This window comes from Thalassophryne amazonica, chromosome 14, assembly GCF_902500255.1.
Source record: "Thalassophryne amazonica chromosome 14, fThaAma1.1, whole genome shotgun sequence".
Lineage (NCBI taxonomy): Eukaryota > Metazoa > Chordata > Actinopteri > Batrachoidiformes > Batrachoididae > Thalassophryne > Thalassophryne amazonica.
In genome coordinates, this window is record NC_047116.1 from 35,090,240 (window position 1) to 35,117,500 (window position 27,261).

General features: G+C 42.0%; 1 protein-coding gene and 1 long non-coding RNA gene across 2 annotated transcripts in view; both read right to left on the reverse strand.

Moving 5' to 3' along the window:
- Positions 1-27,261, reverse strand: part of igf2bp2a (insulin-like growth factor 2 mRNA binding protein 2a) — a 216,242-nt gene that overhangs the window by 58,282 nt on the left and 130,699 nt on the right. The gene's annotated exons all lie outside the window — the stretch shown is intronic.
- On the reverse strand, positions 15,604-22,996 carry LOC117525165. Its single transcript, XR_004564971.1, has 3 exons — positions 22,952-22,996; positions 19,104-19,238; positions 15,604-15,701 (listed from the first exon to the last, which is right to left on the reverse strand). It is a non-coding gene; the product is annotated as an uncharacterized LOC117525165 (long non-coding RNA).

Genomic DNA, 27,261 nt, shown 5'->3' on the forward strand with positions numbered 1-27,261 from the left:
CCCCATGGGTTTTGCAGCTCTTGCCGCATATGCATACGGCATTCGTTGTCACTTGTCCATTTGCATAGGTCGTTACCTGGTTATCCGTCCGTTTGGGGTGCTCATTCTCCCCCCCTCTCGGGCTCCCCTGGGGGTATGTCTCTTGAAATATCAAGAGACATATAAATATCACACAATCTGATCCAGGTCCTTCAGGCATACTGGTACATACAACCCCTGGCAATAATTATGGAATCACCAGCCTCGGAGGATGTTCATTCAGTTGTTTAATTTTGTAGAAAAAAAACAGATCACAGACATGACACAAAACTAAAGTCATTTCAAATGGCAACTTTCTGGCTTTAAGAAACACTATAAGAAATCAGGAAAAAAAAATTGTGGCAGTCAGTAACGGTTACTTTTTTAGACCAAGCAGAGGGAAAAAAATATGGACTCACTAAATTCTGAGGAATAAATTATGGAATCACCCTGTAAATTTTCATCCCCAAAACTAACACCTGCATCAAATCAGATCTGCTCGTTAGTCTGCATCTAAAAAGGAGTGATCACACCTCGGAGAGCTGTTGCACCAAGTGGACTGACATGAATCATGGCTCCAACATGAGAGATGTCAATTGAAACAAAGGAGAGGATTATCAAACTCTTAAAAGAGGGTAAATCATCATGCAATGTTGCAAAAGATGTTGGTTATTCACAGTCAGCTGTGTTTAAACTCTGGACCAAATACAAACAACATGGGAAGGTTGTTAAAGGCAAACATAGTGGTAGACCAAGGAAGACATCAAAGCGTCCAGCCAGAAAACTTAAAGCAATATGTCTCAAAAATCGAAAATGCACAACAAAACAAATGAGGAACGAATGGGAGGAAACTGGAGTCAACGTCTGTGACCGAACTGTAAGAAACCGCCTAAAGGAAATGGGATTTACATACAGAAAAGCTAAACGAAAGCCATCATTAACACCTAAACAGAAAAAAAACAAGGTTACAATGAGCTAAGGAAAAGCAATCGTGGACTGTGGATGACTGGATGAAAGTCATATTCAGTGATGAATCTCGAATCTGCATTGGGCAAGGTGATGATGCTGGAACTTTTGTTTGGTGCCGTTCCAATGAGATTTATAAAGATGACTGCCTGAAGAGAACATGTAAATTTCCACAGTCATTGATGATATGGGGCTGCATGTCAGGTAAAGGCACTGGGGAGATGGCTGTCATAATGTCTATGTGAGTGAAAGTTCAGGAATGTTCATGAACTCTGGGCGGAAAGAGTGCGTGGAGAACTAACCTGGATGCTTGGGGAATAATGGTGTTGAAATTCGTTACTAACGTGCCGGCTGATAGCATGCGCTGTAGGGGTAATTTAGGGGAGTATATGACAAATAGATACAAGGTAATACAAGGTTATTAAAGAGTTTAACAGAGACTGAAGTGAATAAGTGAGAAAAAAGAGTTTAACAAGAGAATACGTGCAGAGAAAGCACAAGATAAGCGCCTGAGGGGGCGCAGTAGAAATACCGTACGTGATAAAGAGATTTAGAGAAAAGTGCAAAGAAGCACGCTGACAGTAAGTAAAAGAGCTCAATAAAGGACGTCATTTTTTAAGAAAAGAGGAAAACTATAAAAAAATAATAAAATAAATAGAGAGTTAGTGCAGAATACATGAGAATAATGAAGCAGAAAATAGTGCAGTAAGGCACCAAATACACGCTTGGGGGCGTGGGAGAAGAATAAGTAATTAAGTACACAGTATATGAGTTTTTTATAAGAAAAGAAAAAGAGAATATTTCAGTGCAAAGGCACATTAAGCTCACGAGGAGCTCAGTAAGTGAAAAAAAAAAAAAGGCAGAAGAAAGTGCAGAAAGGCACAGGATACGCACGGAGGCGCGGTAAGGCGTAGAAATAAATGAAATATTGTATGCTCAGAAAGGAGCTTGTGAAAATAATATATTAAGCACAGGATACGCACGCGAGGCGCGGTAAGGCGTAGAATAAATGAAATATTGTATGCTCAGAAAGGAGCTTGTGAAAATAATATATTAAGCACAGGATACGCACGCGAGGCGCGGTAAGGCGTAGAAGTAAATGAAATATTGTACGCTCAAAGAGGGCTTGAAAAAAGTAATATATGAAGTTGCTGACAGCGCCGGAGAAGCTGTCTAACGTGAAGAAGAGATACATGCTTAAACAGAAACATTGGGTTAAGTGAATAAAAAGGTTGTTTAAAGCGGAGTGAAAAGTGGCAGAAGTCTAGATAGAGATATATAGAAAGTTGTTTTTAATAATTTTTGTGTATAAAGCTTTTGAAGATTGGTGTGTGGGAGAGTGGAGAGTAATCTGTGTAAAGCTGTGAGAACTTGCAGGCTGGCTGACATACAAGATTAATGTGAAAGAGTACGAGGGGGAGGTATTTAGACCCAACAGGAGGACTTGGGAGGTGCATGACAGGCAGAGAGGAAAGTGTGAAACAGAGACAGTGAAGAAAAAGACAGAAGAGTGCTATGTAAATACAGAAAAGGTAGATATATTTCAAAGGAGAAAACTAATAACAAACATAGCAGAAAAAGAAAGAAGAAGCAGAAAAAAAAAAAAAAAAAATAAAATAAAATAAAAATTAGAAGGGAAATAGAAAGTCGGGAGCAAAGACATTAGGAAGTGTTAGGGTTGTAAGAGGATTAATAAATAAAGTTGGTTATAAATCAAAAAGTTAAAGCTTAGATTATAATGAAAAAGCTGACAGACTGATCAATGCTTGGGACAGTCATTGATGGGAGACTTAAGTGATGATGAAATAATACTCCCAGAACATTACTTGATGACGGAGACATCGAAACCCAGGGAATCAGGACACATTTTTGGCTGGAAAGGACCTATTTTGACAGGGTAGGAGCAGAACATTGGCAGGACGAACAAGAGATCGATCAGAAATTATGGCAGATTACTAAGGTAATCAATCTGAAGCAAAAGAAAGAACAATTCCCTCTAATTAATTGGGAGCTGCTGATAAGACGTCTGTGGCATCAGGGTTAACCCGTGGCTGGAGCTGCTTTGTGCTGACCCTAATAAAGAACTTAGCATACCATTAAATCATTTAGTAACACTACCAACCGATCCAGGTGAAGAACTGTTTCCTAGGTTGACTCTGACTGTGGTCCCAAGGAAGGTTCGGTGGGAAACAGGTAAATTTTCATATTTAGTTAAAGAAAAAGAAGACGGGCATAGCAGTTGGAAATTTAATCCTTTTAAGGGTTTAAAATACAAAACAGGTGTTACAGCCAGCAAGTTATTGGTCTGGATCAGGACAGCCCCTGAGGGACTACCAGAACACCATAGAAAACCTCACATAGCGTTTGTCAGGGTTACATGGTAACTCTCAAGGTCAAGGTCGGGAAAGTACCCCGCTAGACTTAGTACTAAGAAAATATCCAGGAAAACGCACTAAGGCCAACCAATGTATGAGAAAGTGGCACAAAAGGTCACATGGGGGCAGGCAATGGCCTTTGGTGGGATCATTTGATGCGGTGTGTGTGGAAGCAGTTGCGGTAGAATACAGAAAAAAGAAATTAAAGATCAGCAGAAGAACGTGAAAAACACAAAAAACGCACTGAAGAAAAAGAAGTTTTGGCCTTGTTCAAGCAGGAAGCACAGAGGCTACAGCAGAAAGAGAAAAAATGACAGAGGAAAGATCCAAAGAGACTAAAGCCAGTGCACCGAGCTGGGAAGCAGAGCCACCCCCATATAAACGTCATGATATGGGAAGACAGCTGGACAATTTGTATTAGGAACTCGTGAAGAGGACCAAGGCATGGATGTGAGGGCAAATTCACACTGACACTATGTACATCTAGTTTACCTTTACATGTCACCCTGATGTTCGATGCCAAACAAGAACAAACTGACTATGCATGCTGCTGGGATGCATTGATGAATCAACGGCTGCTTCACATAACCACCACAGAAATTTATTTAGGCCCCAAGGGGCCGCAGCTTCTGTCAAGCTAACTTCAGCTGAACGACAATGGTATCAAGTGCCGAATGCCACACCTCATGGACCCTTTTAGTCTCAGAAAAGTACGAATCCCATGACCTAGGTCCAATGGTAAAGACAGCCTCAGAAGTTGAAGAATGGCAAAACATGGAAAGTCCACAAGTACATCTGTCAAAAGACCAGCAGTTTATACGAATTAATTAAAAGTAAATGATGAGGCTATAGCTCAAAAAGTGGAGCTCAATCCTAGACCAGAGGGACAGATGGGGTATCGGCCCAACAAGAGAAATTGTTAGAGCAAATACCACCAGTGGTGTGGTCCAAAAGCAAAACAGATGTAGGACTAGTAAAAACAGCCTTACCAGTAAAAATAAAAGTAAAACCGGGAGCAAAACTGCCTCACCAAAGGCAGTATCCATTAAAACCTCAGGCTATGAAGGCAAAAACCAGTAATTAAGGGACTAATGGCAGCTGGAGTTTTAATAAAAACTGCAAGCCCATGCAATATCCTATCTATCCTATCCCTAAAAACAATACCAAAGAGTATCGGCTGGTACATGATCTGCGTCCTATCAATGCAATAATAGAAATGGATGCACCTATAGTACCTGACCCGCATACTATACTATCAAGCATCCCTGCTGGAGCAAAATGGTACACAGTAATCGATCTGTGTTCAGCCTATTTCAGTGTGCCTGTGCACCCAGACTCACAACATTTGTTTGCATTCACATTTCGGGACAACAGCTAACGTATACACGGCTACCTCAGGGACTGAACCTGTCCCCAGCATCTTTAACAAAGTCCTGGCTGAAGATTTACAACACCTTGATATACCCAGTACATTGGTGCAATATATGGATGATCTCCTTATTGCATCAGAGACTCAAGAACAGTGTGAAAAAGATTCATTAATTGTATTGCATGCATTGGCAGATGGAGGTCATAAAGTAAGTAAGGACAAATTGCAGTTCTGCAAACAACAAGTAGAATACTTGGGAAGACAGTTGTGTGGGACCACGCGATGTATAGCCCCAAGCCAAGTGGAGGCTATAATCAAGGCTCCCAAACCCCAAACAGTGGGACAGATGCTTTCATTCCTTGGGATGGCAGGGTACAGTCGGCCGTGGATTTGTGATTATGCTATAAAAACTGCACCTTTGCGTGCCATGATTAGAGCAGTGGGGCAAACAAGCAATGCAGCTCTCCTCGTCTGGACAGATCAGGCAACGGGAGCTTTTGAGGCCCTAAAAACAGACATGCAATCTGCTCCCGCGTTAGGTAACCCAGATTATGGGAAACCTTCCATTTGTATGTTACTGAAAAAACTGGATATGCTTGTGCTGTACTAATGCAGGAAACAAATGAAGGAAAACAACCATTGGCCTATTATAGTACAAAGCTTGACAACATTGAAACAGGATTGCCACCATGCTATCAGGGTCTAGCAGCAGCTGCCTTGCATTTCAAAAAGCATCATCCATAATCATGGGACATGCAGTAACGTTGTACACGTCGCATCAGTTACATGCCCTGCTAACCAGTCAACGTTTTGTCTTAACACAAGCTAGACGCACTGGATATGAAGTTGTGTGTCCGCTCCAGAAATAACAATACAACGTTGTCACACGGTGAATCCCGCCACCAAATTGACCACACCGTTAGATGGTACTCCACATAACTGTGTGGCAGAGACAGAGAAATTTTTGAGAGCCAGAGAACATTTGTATAATCACGCCATAGATGCAGATCTAACCCTGTTCGTGGATGGCTCATGCTTTCGGGATGCCGCGGGATTGCATGCGGGTATGGGGATTGTTAAACTAAACACGGATGGCGAGACCTTTGAATTACTGGAGTCCCAAGGAATTGATCAGCCTTGTTCAGCCCAACTGGCAGAAATCAAAGCCTTAACTATGGCTTGCCAGATAGCTAAAGATCAAGTGTTAATATCTACACAGACTCAGCCTACGCTTATGGCGTATGTCATGTACATGCAAACATTGGAAACAAAGGGGATTCCTGAGAGCAGATGGCCCCTGTCACTCATGGAGAAGCGATTTCCCAACGTTACAAGCTCTCCAATTACCGTCTGAGGTAGCCATCATTAAATGTGCAGCTCATCAAAAGAATAATAACATCATAGTTCAAGGTAACAATCTAGCAGATGACGCAGCTCGCAAAGGAGCACAAGGAGAAAATATGTTTCCCCTGCTAACCATCCAAGATTGTGCCCCACTGGTTTCAATTGACGACTGATAGTGGCTCAAAGTAGGGCCAGTGGAGAAGAAAAACGAATGTGGGTTAAACGAGGCGCTATTGAGACACGCAGTCAGGGGCCAGCGGACAAGCTGTGGCGCAGTAGTCATGGACATTTGTGTTACCCACCAATTTATTACGACATGCAATCATTTGGGCCCACGGACCCGATCATTGTTCGCGAGTCCAAATTATGAACAAACTAAAAGCTGTCTGGTGGTCACCATATATGGCAGCTACAGTGGACCGTTTGTTGAATGAGTGTGAGGTATGTGCACAGTACAAGGTCCGGAAATCATTCACAGCCCCTTTAGCCCACATTCCGGTCCCTGATGGGCCATTCAGATCTTATGATGGATTTCATAGACATGGGAGCTGAAAATCGAGTTAAACGAATGAGATATGTTTGGTAGTGATATGCAGATTCAGCCGATGGATTGAGGCAGTAGCCTCTGCAAATCAAGACCATAAAACGGTAGCCAAATTCTTGTGCCGAGATGTCTTTCCAAGATTTGGCATTCCAGATACTATCTCATCGACAACGGTAGGGCTTTTGTAGCCAAGGTTACACAAGAAACATTCAAACAATTGGGTATCAAACAGAAGTTTGGGTGTGTTTATCACCCTCAATCAAATGGGGCAGTGGAACGGGCTAATGGCATTTTAAAGAACAAACTAGCAAAAATCATAGCAGACAGCAATGGCAAACTAACCTGGCTGGATGCGTTGCCGCTTGCTTTATTGTCAATGCGCTCACAAACTAACCGACTAACCCATTTGACACCATTTGAAGCTCTTACAGGTCGGCTGATGCCTATTCCATACCTGAGAGGACCCTACAAAGGACCATCGCTGGAGCAGCTACAAGACGAATGGCATAATTATCTGAGACAGTTAACCCAAATACACAAAACTATCTTTTTGCAGGTCAAAGGTGCTACAGAAGACAGAGAAGCAGAGATTCCACTCGAAAATCAGAGCATCCAGCCTGGTGATCTGGTTTACGTCAAGGTGTTCAAAAAGAAGTGGGACAGGCCCCGCCGAGAAGGTCCTTTTAAAGTTATTCTTGCCTCACGTACAGCAGTCAAAGTAGACGGTAAGGACACTTGGTTTCATTTAAACCACTGATGTAGGGTTGGTGGCCCAGCGCCCTGCGGCCTTGGCAAGCTCGTCTTGGCAGAGCCGGGCCAAGGGGGGAAGCAGGAGAAGCCAGAGACCCTACAGCAGCACAGAGGGACGGCCACGCCTCCCTGCAGCCAGAAGAAGCACCGAGGGAAGGCCACGCCTCCCTGCGGCCAGGCGAACACTGGCCAAGGCGCTCACAGAGACTGATTAAACAAAGACGACGCACAGCTTCAGAGTAGTGGATCCCTGCCAGATAGAGCAGCGACAGACTCAGATGCAGACTCAGAGACAACTGGAGACGTAGGCCAACAGACAGACAGAAATACAGACCGACAGATAGACAGGCCACAGGAGACATCAGACTCGGACAGCAACTCAGTAGATTTACCGACAGAAGAACCGCAGGAAGTACAACCCAGACAAAGCACAGATACACCAACATCCCTAGTGACAGCTCATCTAGTGACGGCTCACTTAGTAGCACATCTAGTAGCACATCTCAACAGTCATCAGAGCAATGATTAAGGAATTATTCAAGGGATTGACAATACTACTGGTGGTCAGTATGGGAGAAAATAGACATCCAAAACATACAACGGACTGTGCCGTGGCCATGGCCGCAATAGCAGCTAAACAAGGCATTCTAAACACAGGAAAAACATATAATTGGTATACATTAAATCAAAAGCCTACAAGAACATAGGAATACAGGGAAAGCTGGGGGGATTAGGCGAAGCCATTAGCAGCAAATGTGAAGAGGAGGGAACACTCAACATAGAGGTAATTTGTGCTAAAAGAGGATGCAGGGAAACCAAGCAAGACGTAACTGTTACAGTACATGAAGCCACAAAATGGGTAAAATCAAACCAAGGAAAAAGAGGACAATTAGAAGCCTAGAAACAAGCAGTCACTTAGGGAGATGGGATCCCAGTACAGACCTAGCCCGCACACAAGGGTTGAAGACCAATTTATTTTACCAATGGTTGAAATTTCGGCTAGGCAGATCAGTGAAAAGCCTTGCATAGCCTGTCACCGGAAAGGTGTGATACCTCAGGCTAAACCCTACCTGATATCAACAACTGTTATAGGAGCCCCCAACATAACCCAGACCAAGCAGAATGCTATACACAATGTGTTATGAAAATGGCAGTAGGTGATGAAAAATATGCTGCCGACAGTAAACTTTGTCCAGTGCCCCTAAGTACAGAAGGAACCGTTCCACCTATGAAAATAGAGAAAGGGATGACCCATTCTGTATAGCTAAAGGCTTAGTAGCACAATACATAAGCGATTGGCAGGTAGGGACGACCCAGCCAAAACACCACATACAGTGTATGCAAAAGCAGCAAGAATACAAACCGGCCAAAACAGCATGGAACATTACTGTCTGTCACACCCTGCCAGCAGCAGGCATACAGTGTGAACAAATAGTACCGGCCACAGGGGGGTCTGTAATTGGACTGAATCTCACCCATGCTTCATGGGTATCTACTCCAAATTTAGCTAAGGGAACGGTACCCTTAGTGACATCTTTTGGATATGCGGACAAAAAAAGGAAACTCCTGTCATCGCTGTCCCCGAATTGGAAAGGCCTTTGTGCTCCTGTGATGCTCACAGGAGCAATAACAGTAATTGAAATGCCAAATTCAATAAACCCATGCCACAGAAACTTCGTAAGAAAGAGGAATAATGACGTTTAAAACAGACTACAACATCACAGTAAGAAACGGGATACCAGAAGGGATACCCCGGACAGTAGAAGCCATAGACAGTAGCAGAGGTTAAAGCAGATGAAGATGCGGATAAATGGGGATGGGCATTGGCTCTGTTCGGGGTTACTCCAAAATCCGTTCTAGGTTCCAGGAGGTGCAGTGGATTAATTACTTGTGGTATAATCAGCAAAGATACCTGAACTGGACATTGGCAGCAGTAGGAGCCTTAACCGAACAACTGCACGCCACCTCGCTAATGACAATGCAAACTAGATTAGCTATCGAGATGATGATGGCTGATGAACAAGGAGTTTGTATTATGATCAAAGCCACCGAAGTTGCACAGCTATTCCCATGCGTACAGGGGAAGACGGAAATTTGACAGAGCTCTTAATCACACTTGAAGAGATGCAACAGGAACTGTTAAGTAACTCCATAGGAGGGAGAAATGAAACTGACGATTCTGGATACATTGTAGGGAATGGAATGAATATTGGCCCACTGTTTCACTGTTTGGGACTCTAAGGAGAGGGTGGATATCATGGAAAGACTGGTTATACCAGATAGGTGTAATCTTGGCACTAACAGGGGTGGCGGTCTTGCTGGTAATATGTTGTGGTATTCCCTTGATAAAATTTCTGGTCAATAAATTGCTTTCATCCACAGTAGGACAGCTCCCACTGTTAGCCATCCGAGCCCTAGAAGAAAGCACAAACGAAACAGACAGAGAACCAGAATATATGGAAATGGATGAAATACCAATTATCCTCCCCGACAGCCCCCAGCTCCCTAATATTGTGGCGTATACCCCAGATAGGGAGGACTGGGATGGACCGTGCTTGGTGATATTGTAGACGAGGAAGAAGACATGCACGCACATTTACATTCACACACATGCACCCACAAAAATGAGGGATAGGATAGACAATATCTGAAAGAATGACATGGAGCTGTAATAATGAACGTATATGTATATTACTAGGACACAGGAGTATGGCTGAGAGACCAGACTCCCCTGATCAGGGACCTATGCCTGATCTGCCTCTATCAAGTCTGATTGGACTCTCAGAACTGTTCGGAGAAGAGGATATACAGGAGGGATGGTCGAGACATGATTGGTCGCCACAGCCGCCATCCATCCAGCAGCTAAACCAGTTGGCAACAGAAGGATCTTCATCGTTCCAGCACCCTGGCGATGACGGCTTCACAGAATCTGCCTGCAGCAAGAGTCGGCCCCGAGGACTCCACCATCACCTGAAGGACCCTTTGGACTCAGGAACACACCCCTTCCGCAGATGCCATGGAGACAGTCACATGTGCCAGTGGCAACGATACCCTCCAGGGGAGGCAGCCAAGGTCGGCCATATGCAGCAACCGCCCGAGTGCATCCTAGACCCAATTCACTGCTAGGACCTGTCCCCAGCTTTCCACCCCAAGGCAGGAGAGATATTCTGATCAGCCCAGTACCTCTGGAGGAGGATCAGCAGGGGTAGACCTTAGCCGAACTCACCCACCAGGACAGAGGGGAGCTTTGTACAGGCTGCTAAATGCCCAGAGTGTCCCACCCACTTGCCTGTGCGACATCAACAATACTCCCCCCACACACGAAATGCCTTCCCCCTTGTACTTCCTGTCCCCTGGACTGCACAACCTTAATCTGGTCATGGTCACCCCACAGGACATGGCAATCTTGGTTCGAGAGCTTCGTCTTCCACAAGAGTCTGTTCCAAAAACCTTGGAGCAGCTCCTGCCCCTCACAAATCACATTCCCCATGAGCTATTTGAGGAAATCATGCCACAACTAAGTCAGACAGCTGCATACCTGTTCAGGATACACCGTGACAATGCCAACATCTCTTGTGCTCAGGAGGGCCTCCATACTCAACTGTGTGGTCTTCAGTCTAGTATGGACATGCTAGCCTGCATGATGGAGCATATGGAAAGGGAAACAGCTAGGGCTGGCCACCACCACCCTGAATGTGGGCAAGAATTCTCTGGGGGCCCTGTACAACCTGGCCAAGCAGCACAAGGAGCTGGAAAGATCCATCAGAGAACTGCACGACTGTCTGAAAGCCAGAATTCCTGATCCTCCCCCCACTACCCCTGAAAGGCCAACCTCCCATGTTCCCCAACTTCTCCCAAAACTTCAGATGCTGAGTAAATGCTGAGGAGCACGGACTGACGTAATGGCACTGAACACGGACTATGATCTTGGTTCTTGAGTTTGAATTGCGGACTGGTTTCAGAAATCTGAGTGTAACTAAAAACAAAGAAGGATATATGTTAGTAACGAAAGTTGGGTAAATGTCTGTCCTTACCATCATCTGCGTAACACAGATAAAGCTAAATGCATACACATAGATATCACATTGCAAAGTTATAAAAAGGGGACCCTTACACGGCGTGTTTGTAGATTTAGTAGTAAAGATGCACCATAGGGACCCCTTTTTTCTTAAATTATAGCATGCCTCAAGAGACATGCATTGCCTAAATTTGGTGTCTGGCCAAAAAGGGCATTAGAAAACAAGCTGAAAAAGAAGAAAAACAAAGTGGAGAATGTTGAGAAATGGCCTATAATGAAAACCATTATATGATTGACTAAGGCAAATGACTTAAGGACGGACATGAAGGGAAAACCATTTATTGTGTTTATCATTTAACTAGACATAGCTGCGCTAACCTTAGAATAGTTTCTTGATTGGTTGACTAAATAGTGGTAACGTAGGGGTATTTGATGCATTTAAATAATAAATGTGTGACTCTTTAACAAAATAATATGTAGAACCAGGTATAATGGGTTGGAGCCTCTGGTCGAGTGAGACAATAGATGCCAGAAGATGATTGGTTGCACTGATGTCAATGTGAAGCCTTTACTTTGCCATGATTAAGAGGTTGATGTAACTTGTTTTATGTGGCCATTTTAAGTGCCTTGAATTACACCAAAACTCAATGTTTGAATGTCACCTTGTGTTGATATAATCCAGCTAATTGCTATGTAGGTTCACCTGCACTGCAATATATTTACCGTGTGAAGTATCACTGATATTCATATCCGCACCAGAGTTATCAGTAACTCGAGTGATGTGTTTTTCTTTTTTATTGCAATGCACAAATGAGGATGTCTTGTCAGTAAACAACCCAAGAGTATAGTTGATGTAATGGGACTCTTTCGAGTCCCAGAGGAGGGACTGTAGAAGAATTTTTAGGTCCATATTTGAACTGTGATGAACTATCAAGTGTCCTGATCCGAACTGTATGTCCTCTGGTTGAACTAGCAGGTGTTCAACCCAAAAAAAGGGCTCTATTAGTCATTTAGTCTGTCAGGGGCTTTCCAAGGCCTTTTAGGTGCTTTCCCGCAGGCCACGTGCGGGGGCCTCAGGCCAGCTGCACGTGTGGCTGAGGCCACGTGCGGAGGGGGCCTCAGGCCAGCTGCACGTGTGGCTGAGGCCACGTGCGGAGGGGGCCTCAGGCCAGCTGCACCTGTGGCTGAAGGTCTTTTAAAAAATCAGTTGTAAATCCTTCATGTTTTAATGGGAGCGTTTGTCACATTGAAATAATGGCCTAACACCTGCTTAGGGTTCACTAGAGGACGCTTCCAATAGAAAACCATGTCTTGGGAATGAAATAAATAAAAAAGTCGAAGGAGGAGCGATGCCCGCGGGTCTCCAATAAATAGATGAGCGCGGTTGTCACCTATTCAGTCTCTCTAGAGGACTCAGTTTGTCTAAGCTTTGTGTCGAAGGCTTAAATAAACTTAAAAACTCTGTGCATTTTATCTTGCTTAAGGCTGAATTATTCTAAAGTGTTGTGTCCTCTTTCTAGCATATCACTTGCAATTAGTTTGTGTTATCTAAAAGACGACATCCTGAGAAGACCAAAAAGACGAGCCGCGACAAACACATCAACTGGTCTAAAGAGAAATGGAGGAATATTTTGTGGACTAATGAGAATAAAATTGTTCTTTTTGGGTCCAAGGGCAGCAGACAGTTTGTGAGACGACCCCCAAACTCTGAATTCAAGCCACAGTTCACAGTGAAGACAGTGAAGCATGGTGGTGCAAGCATCATGATATGGGCATGTTTCTCCAACTATGGTGTTGGGCCTATATATCGGATACCAGGTATAATGGATCAGTTTGGATATGTCAAAATACTTGAAGAGGTCATGTTGCCTTATGCTGAAGAGGACATGCCCTTGAAATGGGTGTTTCAACAAGACAATGATCCCAAGCACACTAGTAAAGGAGCAAAATCTTGGTTCCAAACCAATAAAATTAATGCCTCGCAGATGTGAAGAAATCATGAAAAACTGTGGTTATACAACTAAATACTAGTTTAGTGATTCACAGGATTGCTAAAAAAGCAGTTTGAACATAATAGTTTTGAGTTTGTAGCGTCAACAGCAGACGCTACTATTATTGCGAACACCCCCTTTTCTACTTTTTTTTTTACTAGTAAGTCCCTTCGGCTGCTCCCTTGTTTGCACACGGGGTTGCCACAGCAAATCCAAGGTGGATCTGCATGTTGAATTGGCACAGGTTTTACGCCGGATGCCCTTCCTGACGCAACTCCACATTACATGGAGAAATGTGGCAGGGGTGGGATTCTACTTTTTTTTTTACTAATAACCCAATTTCATAGCCTTAAGAGTGTGCATATCATGAATGCTTGGTCTTGTTGGATTTGTGAGAATCTACTGAATCTACTGGTACCTTGTTTGCCATGTAACAATAAGAAATATACTCAAAACCTGGATTAATCTTTTTAGTCACATAGCACTACTATTATTCTGAACACTACTGTATGTCACTGTAAATATGGATGTACTATTTTTGTCAGATGTAAATATCCATCTGTTCTAAGAAAATAAACTTAAAGACCACATACTTGAATTAAGGGAGGGAATAACCTATCCTTCATGCAATGTAGTATTCCATTTGTTTGGACTGCATGAAACAGCCAGAAGAGCAACGAGGAGAACAGCTACAATAAGGTCCGGCTAACTATCATATTTTAAAAATGCATGGATGTTTTAAAATGTTTAATTTAATGAGATAAACATGCCCAGTTTGAACTCCAAGCAGATGTTTTTGTCTATTCACAGCCCAGTCTCACGTTTTTTTTTCGTGCTTCCATCACGAAATGATTCAAATTTTCGTGACGGGTTTTTTTTTTTAACTCACTATTACTAACCCTACTCCCACCCCCAACCCTAACCTTAACCATAACCAAACCCTACTCCTTCCCCCACCCTAACCATAACCACCCTAACCCCCTGCTTCACTTTTAATTTCGTGCAGCCATCGCAGAATGAATGAGAATGAATTTGTGCTGCTGTGATGAAAACGAGGCGCTTTTCGTCACAATATCACAAACCAATAGATTAATGTATATTTTGTGCTCCTGAATCATGACATGCCATGAGACTGGGTTGCTATTCAGTGGCGATAAGAAGCAGTTTCCTCTTGAGTTTTTTGTGCCTTGTACAACATTAATTAACCAGTTAGCTTTTGCTTGCAAATGTGGTGTTTGTGTTATTAAAGATAATGACAGTTAAATTCATTTCATTTCTTGCTGCATGAACATTTCAATAATAAATGTAAAACATAAATGTGAGTTTTACATTTATAAGCGCTTTATTTTATAAGCGCTTATATATAAGCGCTATATAAATGCAGTCCATTTGAGTTATCGACTGGTACAAATTTCACTGTGTATTTTTGGAAATACGAGTATTCATCTCATTCTCTGCTTTGACAACACTCAACTGCTACCTTTGCTACATCATGTGACATTAAAAAAAAAAATGCCATTCATGAGTCTCACTCACATACACATCTTTTTTAGGGGAATTTCAGGGCATACACGTTGAATGATTCACACTAACTTTTTTTTTTAAACTTTCAAGCATGCATATGCATTCTCACACTCTGTCTCACACTACTTTGGCTCGCCTGCACCAAGCAATGAGTGGAGACTTTGTTTTACAAACTGACTCATCTGTGGAGAACATGGGGGAATTCTGCCTGTTTCAAACTGTGTACAAACTCATGCAGGAAGACCTGAGTCAATAAACAGTTGTTGTTCTTTAAAATGTTTATATATAAAAACTGTGCACTGCTTCACGTGACTGGCAAAAGTCAAAGGTGACAAAACTTCCCCCAAAGAACTGTTTGTCGGTGTTTGTCTGACTTTTTGCAACCCAGTCTCACGGATTGTTGTGATTCAGCAGAATTAAATATACATTAATCTATTGGTTCGTCATATTGTCATGAGAAGTGCCAAATTTTCATCATGGGAGCACGAATTCATTCTAATTAAGGTTGGGGTTAGGGGTAGGGTTAGTAATAATGAGTTAAAAAACTCCCGTCACAAAAATTTTAATCATTTCGTGACAGGAGGACAAAAAAAAAGGTGAGACTGGGCTGCTTTTTGCCCTACCTACAGTACATCTGCAAGTGGCAACAGTGTGTGAAAGATTCTACTCACTAAGAATGGGTGTATCCTGCTGCCGCCACAGGGGGCACTGTACCACGTGGTCCAGCAGCAGGGGGGCAGCACCGGCAGACCCGAGGAGAAGATGCCCAAAGCACTCAAGGTGGGAAAAGATTGGCTTGTTGCTGTAGAAACAAAACAAAACAATACTCAATAGGGTGAATGGAAGGATTTTATTTTATTTTATTAACTCCTCATAGTAATCTCGCATCATAGATAAGTTAACTTTATTTATTTTATTGTAAATTATTAATCACAAGTCAAACATTTTTACTTAATAAATGAAATATAAGTAAGTTGCCTGTAACAGCAAGGGACACAACTGTAAGTTGATATATTGACTATCAGCCCTTAAGTGGCATTGTTTCGTTCATGTTAGCAACAGTATTCACTGAAAAAAAATTGGAAAAAATTCACTCTGGAATTCCAAGTAAATTTTACTTGCATATATTAGTTTATCTAAAAGAATAACTCAAGTAACATTTACTAGCAATTATCAACTGAATATTTCATGAATTTTACTTTGTCTTTATTCATAAAAAGAAATCTTTTTAGCTGTTCCTTGCCAGTGGAGGGAGAGGAAAATGTGTCACTCTGGGGGACCTCTAAATCTATCTGATTGAGTTCAAATTTGGTCTGCACCTATAAACCCCAAGCGTACAAAACGACATGTGGCCCCAAAGTCTCTCACAACTTTTATTTTTTCACTATATAACATGAACAGCCCTGTCCAGAGGAAAATCCTTGTTTCTCGCTGACAGAACACACTGATCACCATCTTACTGTAAAGAGGGCTGATTGTGAAAGAACACCCAGTTCGTCCTCATTACTGCCACGGCGTGGTCACTGAGGACGCGTCGGATTGCCGATTGCTCCAGTGGAGGGCTCAGCGGCCGACAGATCAGACTGAAGCCCTACTGCTCAGCTTCCAGGTGGAATGTGTGTACTGTGTGAGTGTGAACCTGAAGTACCTGAATAAAGGAGCACCATTCACGGAGTGTTACACACATAAATAACAACAAAACTCAAAGACCTCAGGTCAAAAACTGACACTAATATACAGTGAAGATAAAAATGAGATATATAATGCATATAATTAGAAACTAGTCCCTCTGAGTTCAGAAGAACTAAGCACAGATTAATGAGAAGTTGTGGTCAAAGTTGCATTTTGAACATCTCACTCTAAAGCTATATTTATATGATTTTAAAAATTATTACTGAGACACATGAGTGTATAATCAAATGTGGGTTTAAATGACCCCCAAGGCCCCACAACCCCTTGATTATGATGTTAGTAAAACACCATTGCACTGAACTGGGTTTATTTGGCGATAAAAGTACATGTACATAAAATACTTAAAACAACTATTGCCAAGGATAAACAATAAAGTATACAGCTTTGTGGCATGTTGGATGCAGCAATGCCATGGCACCATTTTTCAGACTACCTCGGCCGTATGAGCATTGTGTTCTTCATAATTTACAGTTGTTCAATTAAGATCCTATTGTCTTAAGTACAATTTGTACATATGCAATGTTCAATAAATCCCTCTATCAATCAGTCAATCAAAAATCATATTTCCGTTATGGCATCTGCAGGAGAACTTGCTTGTGTGTGTGTACATGAGCTTTTGGGCAAGAGCAGAAGTGTGCAAATCAAGGAATATTTGTAGATCATCGCTGTGCATTGCAGGTATTGATGAGAAATTCAAATCCACACGAAGTTAGCTTTGAGTTAATGTTCGCTAAAGTTTGCAGCTAGCTACCAGCCTGTGACGTCACCACGCTAATGTCCGCTAAATGTTTTGCGGGATCCTTCCAAAGGTGTTTAGAAGGTTACAAAAACAGCGTTTTCAGTTTTAGAAGTGTTTATTTATTGCTAGTGTTTGCATAATATATGAGAAGGTGTTATTTCTAGCTAGAAACGAAGCAAAGTTAGCAGCTAGTGACACCAGGAATTGACATCACCATGTTAACATCCGTTAAGATCATACCATAAAATAGGAGCAGAATGTGACATTTTAACCTCTTAAAATACCTCTCAGAATAGGTCCAGGTTAGCCATCTTTGAACTTGTCTATGGTCTGTCTCCCAACAATGTTCCCTGCTATTTAAACACTGTAGCAGTAACAGGACTGAACTTATGCTAAGCACAGACAGACGGATGGACGAAAAGCCTTCACAGTACCCGATGGCCATATTTGATGGCCTCGGGTAAAAATGTTGTTAAATGTCAATTATAATGTTACAAGCAATACTATAAAGCAGTAACAGTCCTTTTCAGGTGAATAAAAATCAGATTGTTTGTAGGTTACAGTCCATAATTAATAAACTAATCAAATGAAGATAAGAATCACTCAAAGTAATTCAGCTTTAATCTAATGGCAGTTATTAACACTTTTATGATTTCCAAGCTTTTTGATATTTTGCAATATTTTTGTCATGGTTTTTGCACAGCACAGTATGTTACCACTAACACTATTTTATATTTGTGTATTCATTTCTGTGATGGCACCAAAACAGTGAGCTCTCCCTCAAATTATCACCAACCTGCATGAGCAAAATATCTATTCAAACACGCTGTCCATCTGAACATGTGTCACTGTATCTCCGAGGCCTTGGCCACAAATAATCAAACGGTAGCACATGGGTAGTCCCACCAATGGGAACGATTACCATAGTAACAGGGATGAGATTTGCATGTTAATTAGGTCACAGAGTTGGTGAGTATAAAATCACATTTTGGCTCATACTGGCTTAATTGCACACCAACGTCTGACACAGTTATACCCACAAGGTATAATTTTAGCCACAGCTGGGCGAGGATTTGCCTGTGGTTTATTCTGCTTCCATGGCCATGAAAGCTTTAGTGTAATATCCATATTGTTACGCTAGATGGCCCTACGTGCTTTCTGGAGGCGCGGGTGTCACTGTTGCACTCATTGGCGGTGCAGTTTCACAACTTCCTGGGTGATAACAAAGAAGGAGGAAAAAAAAATCAGTTACAGTTGAGTAATCGTTACTCTTTCGCCACTATCACTGATGCTTTAGATCTCTGTATGACTGTCATGCAAACGAGGCGTGCTGCATACGATATCATAACTGTCTTTCTTCCGCTGCTGCTGAACTCACAGGTTGCACGGCCTCTGATGTCATTCAGGGCAGTGAGAAAGAGGAGCCGGGTGAGAGAGCATCTGACAGATATCAGATGGATGCTGGGAAACGCACTGTGTTAGAGCAGGAGTGCAGACACGCAGCGGGGGAAGGAGTGAGTCAGAGACATTCTGCGATGAAACACTCGAGTCACAGATGATCGTTTACTGTTCTCCGTTTACCGACCGCACACAAGCTGCATTTGTAATGCTGGCGGTAAGGCACACGAATAGGATGGCGATATTACCCGCTGCCCTGCAGGGATCCCCTTGCCCATCTCTGCGGAGTCAGCGTGACATCATATCCCCAAAGCTGCACGAGTGCGGTGGCTGATGGACCGCACGCGGTAACCTTTTAGTTGCTGTTTGACTTACGTTCATAGCAACAATGTCATTCTCGTGGCTTCTCTCAATTTCTTCGTGATCTCCACCTCGGCATTACAACACGCCTCCATGCTGCCCTTCACCGTGACGGTCCTCTCACTGTTGTAAATGGTTACGTCATACACCCTAATTCATAATTCACCACATAAGACACACACAGACACACACACAAAAAAAAAAAAGAACATGCAAATGAAATGACAGCAGGCTTACTGATATTTCAGCTCACATAGTCGTCTAAGTCAGATGTAACTGGGCTGATTTTAATTACATCTTGTGTTCTCATCTCATCAAGTGCAAGTGAGTTGTGCCATTAACCTCAACGTAGGATTTAAAACTCCCTGCTGTCATGTTGTGATTATATAAACAACTTGCTGATGCTGATTGGAGCAGAGAGTGCAACATTGTAAGCAACAAATTATTTGATTTTCTCTTCTATCTAAGCCATAATATCAGAGGTGTCATCCACAAGCAAATAAGGACAATCTATCTTGTGCCGGTACAACATTTGTAATAGATCAGGTGAGCTGACCACCGCAGTGGCAGAGCAAATGTAAGACCTGGGCATAACTGCAAAGACATCTATTGGAATAACTTTCAAAAAGTACATGTAACAAGCCAGTTACCTGTCCTTCAGATGGTGAAGAAGAAGAGTGTACCGTATTTGCCGCACCATAAGGCGCACCTAAAAGCCTAAATTTTCACAAAAATCGGCCGTGTGCCCTATAATCCGGTGCGCCTTATGTGCGCACTGAATTCCAAAATTTGTAAAAACAACCGACGTTGTCTTTGACCGTCGGAATATCGGACCATTTCCCGCTGACACAAGGACGTAATACGTAAAGTACGTGCGCTAGCAGCGTAGAGTACGTACCCTGGCAGCGATAAACCAATCGGAGAACATTACGTAATACGTAAAGTACGTACGCTGGTAGCGTAGAGTACGTACGCTGCCAGCGATAAACCAATCAGAGAAGAGTCCGTGAGTCCGTGGTATGTACACTTACCTCCGCCACTCCTCCGGTAGTTACTGTATACTACAGGTATCCTGCAAAACAACATCTGTTTGTCTAAGGACCCCGAAAATGGCGCCAGCGAAGAGACATGCTTACGAGGCACAATTCAAACTGCAGGCTATCAGTTACGTGGTTGTTCATGGGAATAGAGCAGCTGCGAGAGGAAACAAGAAAACTGAACTACGCCAAGTTAAAAAGACCAAACGGAGTTTCCGCAGAAACAAAGTGAGGTGGCCACAGCTAGAAGACCAGCTGTTCAATTCAGACACAGAAGATGAAGACTTCGATGGATTTGTGACAGAACCATAATAAAAAATAATGTGAGTACCATATTGTTAAATACCGGTAGTTCAAAGTTGTTAAAAAGTTCAAATAAACTCACCGTTTTGCTTCCGTGACCTTTTTTTTTTGTAGACTATATGTTTTAGCGTGCGCCTTTTGTAAGGGTTAGGTACCCGCTAATTGAGGCCGCGCCTTATAATCCGGTGTGCCTTTTGTAAGGGTTAAGTACCCGCTAATTGAGGGCGTGCCTTATAATCCGGTGCGCCTTATGGTGCAGAAAATACGGTACTAATTGTGGGTCACTGACCTGGGAAACTGTGCAGCAGTATACTGAGACAATGTATTAGCTTCCAAAAAAAAGCTGTAAAGCATTTTGAGTAGCAGCGATAAGAGACACACTGACCCCTAGTTTAAGAAGCTTAAACTTAATCTTTTTTAAGTCCTAATGATTATGAAATAACTGACTCTGTAGTGTAATGAAAATGGGTGTAACTTTTAATTTTTTATGATTGTTATGAAGTGGTCAATAAAAGTTATCTATCTATCACAACACCAGGTGGCAGTAAAAGACATTTGCAGTGGCAACAGCGCCACCTAGTGTATACTGAAGTATGATGGGAATGACAGATTAGAATAAATTATGAAAATGTATGAAATTCAAGGCAAGACTGAAAAGAAAGTGTAAAAACATGCTGACATTTGTTTGCAATAATTAAGAAGCAATGCTTCACAAAACTATACTGTTTTTATGCATTTTTTGGGCCCTGACTGAGTGCTATTTTTGTGTCAAAATGGGAGCTGTACCACACGAACCATAATAGCTGGCGCAAATGTGATGGTGGATGTTTTGCCCTAGAAAACATCTTCAGATAATTTTCAATGACCTACCTTGATGAAATACGGACGAAAAAAAAAAACAACTAGTGATCAGTGACAATGCATTGAATGTCATACATGGAAGCTGGACGGATTCGTACTTGCCAGGCGAAAAACGCCATCTGGCGGAAATTGGCGATATATCACAGATAGGCGGTTCTAATTAACTGCAAAATGTGGGCAATTAAGGGGATTTGTGAAAGAGATATGATGTGCGTCCATACCTAAAGAGGATTTGGGAAGATCGAGAGTGTAGAGATGATGCGTGAGGTGAGCCGATCCAGAGAACATTGAGGACAAAAATGGGACCTCCAAGCTTAGTATATAGACGAAAAATTTTGAAAAAGCTTGTGGATGAGAAGGTCATGCCTTTACAGAGATAATACAGAACCATCATTGCTGTTTATAATATTTCTCTGCTCCTGTTTCCTCTTACAGATCAGACTTAAAAGGGCACTCTGTTATTTTTCAGTCTGGGCTCTACTCTTCTATTTTTTCACTTGAGAGCCTTGCGGCGGGGTGAGTGAGTGAATAATCTATTCACTGCAAAAACTGTCCCTCTCAAAATCAGCCAAATAATCCAAAATCTAGCCAAATTGTCTTGTATGAAGCAAAAAACAAACAAACAAAAAAAACCTGCCAATAGGTTAAGAATCTTAAAACTAGTCAAATTCTTATTTTAAGATTAGCCTCTCTGTTAAAATAAGGAAAGCAATCTTGTTCCTTTGCTTGGATGATTGAAATCTATTGCCTTTCCTTGTTACTGGTTAAATACAGCTTGATATTAGCTGGAAAAAACCTACTAAGAAAAAGTGATATGCATTTTTCCAAAATAAGACGTTTTTTCTTATGTTAAAAAAAAAATGCTTGACAAGATTATTTTCTATTTAGACAAAATTAAGTCAAATTTTCTTTAGACAAGTCTTTTTTTTACTTTCTTAGATGTCAGTTTTTGCATTGTTGGAGATGTTTACGGACACGGAGGCTGGTAGCGCTTCTCCTGTGGTGCGGCAGGTAGCAGAGATGTTCCAGAAGTTAAAAAAAAAAACTGTCGCATTGGAGGCATTTCTTGGCAACGGCACTCGTGAGGCCACTATGCCTGTGAAAATCGTTGACTAACATAAGATGGCTAATCTACAAGTTTAGTCGAAGTGAAATGGAGATTAGATGGCTAATGTTGGGGACTAACCTTAGTCGACTAAGTAAGTTTAGTAGACTAAAAGATTAGACTGCTTATGGAACTGGGCCCTGGGCTGTTTGGATGTCCAAAGGGGGACATACACAGTATGAGACGGGTGGTCACACTGTTATGGCTGATCGGTGTATTGTCCATTTTAGAATAAACAAGTGATCGACTCAACATTTCCTGTAATGAATCAGTTATGTGAAATCACCATCCTGAGACACTAATGTGCAAGAAGAACAATCTGTGAAACTAGTAAGTTAACTGGTGGCAGTGTCCTTTTCAAAATATCTTGGGGAGTGTTATTTGCTTTCAGTGTTCTAACGACCATGACAAACAAATTCAGATTGCTGAAGACACCAGAATGTGTTGTTTGTCTTCCAAAGGTGCTGGTGTGACTTTGCAGCAAAACTGGCATACTCACAGAGCATCGTGGGCGTGTGTGAAAGCAGAACAGTACAGCACAGCAACACATGACTTACGAGGAGATGGTAATCTGGTCCCTGTCTCCTCCTCGATCTTCTTCATGTTGCGTCCCTCCTTTCCAATCAGCCTGCCCACCAGCTGTTGTGGGCCAGGATTTTCAAAGTGACTTCCTCCGTTCCTGCACAGGTAGGAGAGATGATGCGTTCAATGACCATCAGTTGGTATCTGGATAGTTGTCTGGCTGCACTAAGAGAAAAGTGTCTCACTCACTTATGTTAGCACATTCAGCTGTGGTTGTTATAATTTTCGCCCAGAAAATTACCCAGATTTTTTTTCTTTCAGGGAGTAACTGTGAAAACTGTAATTTATGATGACATTCCCATGCACTCAAAATTTATTCTTATCCACAAAAAGATGTATTGATTGCACTGATTACAGTAAACAAAGTCGACATTGATGAGTGCAGCTAAGACGAGACTTCTGGTAACAGTGAAAAATGTGGGAACAATAGGGAGAAAATGAATGAAGGAGTACGTGTAGGTGTTGGTGTGGCAGAGGAAGACAACAGGAGACAGATGACCCACTGTGGCAAGCACAAATGGGAGCAACCAAATGAAGATGAAAAAGAAGACAACGGGAAAGAACCTTTTAACGAACATTCTGTTTTACCTGTTTGTTTGTGTTGTGAACAGCCTGTAACCCACAATTTTTCTATATTGTTATGATTTTTTTTTTTTATAGAGGATTCCTGATAGGCAAGAACTGATTCCATTTTCAAGGTTATAGGTCAAAGGTCAAAGTCAGGAAATCCCTATCTGAACACTTAATAAATTTCAAAAATTCATAAAATCAAATTTCTTTCATAATTGAGAGCAGGATGTAGGATGTATCCTTTATCGACAGACAAGTTTGATCTGGATCTGATCCAGATTACAGATTTTGTGGCCATTTGAATTTAACATTGAAAACCCAACTTAGTGTACATTTTACATTATATCTTAATCAAACATGCCCCAATCACTGTCATAGTTGAAAATGGAGTGCAGACTAGCACTCACTATTCATCTGACAAAGTTCGATCCAGATCTGATCCGGATGGTGGATTTTGTGACATTGAATTAACATTGACAAAATCCATTTAATGTATAGTTCACATTATATCTTAATTAAAACCATGCCCAATAACTCTCATATTTGAAAGGAGGTGCAGATTAGCATTCGTATCATGTCAGAGAGTTTGATCCAGATCTGATCTGGATTGTGAATTTTGGGAACATTTGAATTTATTATTGAAAAGCCCGTTGGTGTACATTTTGCATTATATCTCAATTAAAAGTGCCTGAATCACTCTCTTTTTCTGTCATGGCTTTACCTACCAGTAAAAGATAAACATGTACCTATCTTCCAGGTATCAGTTGGAAACCAAGTGCCAAAAACCAAGGACAAACTGTGCAAAACAGATGTTCTGTGAAATTATCTGACAAAGAATTCAGAAACCAAAAGTTGAAAAAAAAAAAAAAACCCTGACACACACAAAAAACCTTTTGATTCACGTGCATTCATAAGACTTTGATCACATCTAATTTAGCCCTTCTAACAAGGCTTTGACCTTCAACCACAATACTCTAGTCTCATTTTTTTTTTTTCTTCCATTTCTGAAAGCCAAAGCAGTCATTGACAAATCTCTAATGGCACTCAGCTGAGGGCACACCTCCTACAATGTTAAATACTTTCCAAAGTCTGCATGCTCTTATGAACATACACTGACAGTAACGATCAGCCTACTGGCTCAAGATCGACCACAAATCTCATACGTCCTGAGATATTATTAGATTAAACACGACTGATATTTCTACATCGAGATCCATGTGTTATTTCTTAAGAATTTGTTAAAAATACTGAAAAATCCCTGTCATATTAAAGAAAGTGGAGAAATAAAGAGAGAAAAAAAATAATTGAAACACCTCTTTTATTTTGACCTGCTTGACAGTTTAATGATGTCAGTTCCTGAAATCAATGGGTAACTTTTCTTAGCCTGCATGGCGATGTCAAAGTTGCTACTGCTTCCTTCTAACTCATGCCATACCTGTAGTCTTTCTTATAAAGCCTCCATTGACTTTGGTCGCCTCGTTTCTCTTGTGTTTAGACAAAAAAGGTCAACTTTATGTCTCAACGTGTCTGAAGCAAATGGACCACAAATTAAAATGCCATCTTGTGCTGATCGGCACATGGGTGCCAAGAACATGCATGTAACTTAAGTTACATGCTTATGTGAGGGCATCACCTTCCTAGTGTGCATGTGCAGGCTAGTACAAGATGACTGCTTAGTTTGTATTCCAAAAGCTTTGGACAATGTTTTTTTTGGTCGAATTACTACAGCAACTGCAATGCGAAGAGGTGACAAATTAAATGGAAGTTTTATGTGAATATTTATTGAAGTTCCGGCCGTATACATGCTTGAACTGAACACGCTGATAAAAAAAAAAATCATAGAGGAAAGACTGCAGGTTGAAGCATGGCATTGTTAGAAGGAAGCGGTACCGACTGTGACAATGTCACACAGGGTTAGCACTTTCTTAACCCTATGAGCAACCAAGCACATCCACAAAGAGATACGGGTGAGGCCACACCCTCCTTGGTGGTGATAATAAAAGGCTTTCTAAATGTATGATGAATGAACAGAAAATTTGTAAAGACTTAATACAACAATATGACTGTTCATGTGTGCATGTGGTAAAGGCAACTCAAATGTTGGTGGTTTCTGGGGTGGGTCACACTGTGGGTGGTGGCAGTGTGAATTTGTGGGTGGGTAGGGGGAGGGGCACGCCATGATGTGCGCTAGAGTGTAAAATTAGTTTGGTTGAGGTGTGGGGAGGTAAGTGTTGCTGGTTCAAATGTTCAGTGGCTCGGGTCTCACTGGGTTTTAGACTTCCTGGTGAAATTAGAGAGTGTAGTGCAGCCCCAAAAGAGGTGTGGCAGCCATATTGAGGCAGCAGTGTTATGTATCTGAGAGGCAGCAGGGGTGATGTAACGGGTTCAGGACCAGGGCATGAACCCCAGTCATTAAGGATGACAATGAATACGTAAGCCTTACACAAAAAGTGCACTCAGAAAGTTATCAGGAGCTCAGGTACCAAACAGAGGGTGACTTTTAAATATGGGTCTTTGTGACATCATAATGTAAGTGTGTAGGTTGCTAAAATGTCGTAAGGCTGGCTCTTGAATCAGGCAACACTAGTGCTGCACTTAGCTGTATCCACCACATGAGAAAAATGCTTTATGTCCAGACTATTGACAATCCAGTCAGACTTGCAGTCCACCTCTTCTGAAATTATCCATATCTGCTGCAGCCAGGTGGCTTGGCCCAGCTAGGTCCTCAGCAATGAAGCACTGACAGACATGCTTTCTCAAGAAAACACACCACATGGTCACAGTCATAACTACTTTTCTGTCAGGATACATGTAGTAAATATCATCCAAGTCTCTGAGTAGCTGTTCAGCTACGAAAATTACTTCCAGCTATAACCAACAATTATCTGGAAAGACCTGGTACCAAAGTCATCCATTGTTCAGTTCAAGAATTAACATCCAGGTCTCACAATACAGTAAGACAGGAAGCACCAGTGCTCTGAAGACTTGGACGTTTGTCATTCTAGCAAGGTATCAGCATCACCAAACAGCTCTGTCCAAGCTACTCCCAGTCATCTCGTGACCTCATAAGCCGTGCTTCCAGAGCCACGAAAGTCACTGCCAACATAAATGAATCTCTTAACAAGTTCAATACTCTCGCCACATACAGACACACTGCTGATTACTGTGTCCAGGACATCATTGCAAACTTGCATCTTTGTCATGATTCATGACACTGGATCGTGCTGCAAGCAAGTATGGCCTACGCAGGTCCTGAAACCCACTGGTGTGATGAAGAAGGGCCTTTATTGTCATTGTACCTACATACAAACAACGAAATTTGTATTTAACCCATTACAGACAGACACAATCCAACCACTAGGAGCAGTAGGCAGCCACAGTCCAGCATCAGGGGACCAAGTCAAGATGTAGAGATGCTGCCTTGGTCAGGAGCAGAGAAAGGAGCAGACCTTAAATAAGCATGTGCTTATCTTGGGATACCATAATGAGAAGCAGATGAACGTGTACGACAGACAGGTAACATGAAGCACATACCTGGAATCAAGCCTAAACCAATTTATTGTTAGTCCAGCTGTTCTGCCCTACAATCAAGACAGCCAGCAATTCACAAGGATCACAGCATCATCTCCAAAGTTATGGTCAGTGATTGTTTCTTCACAGATAAAGGCACCCAGGCCACTGGACTCCAGGACTTTACCCAGAACACAGTCCAAGC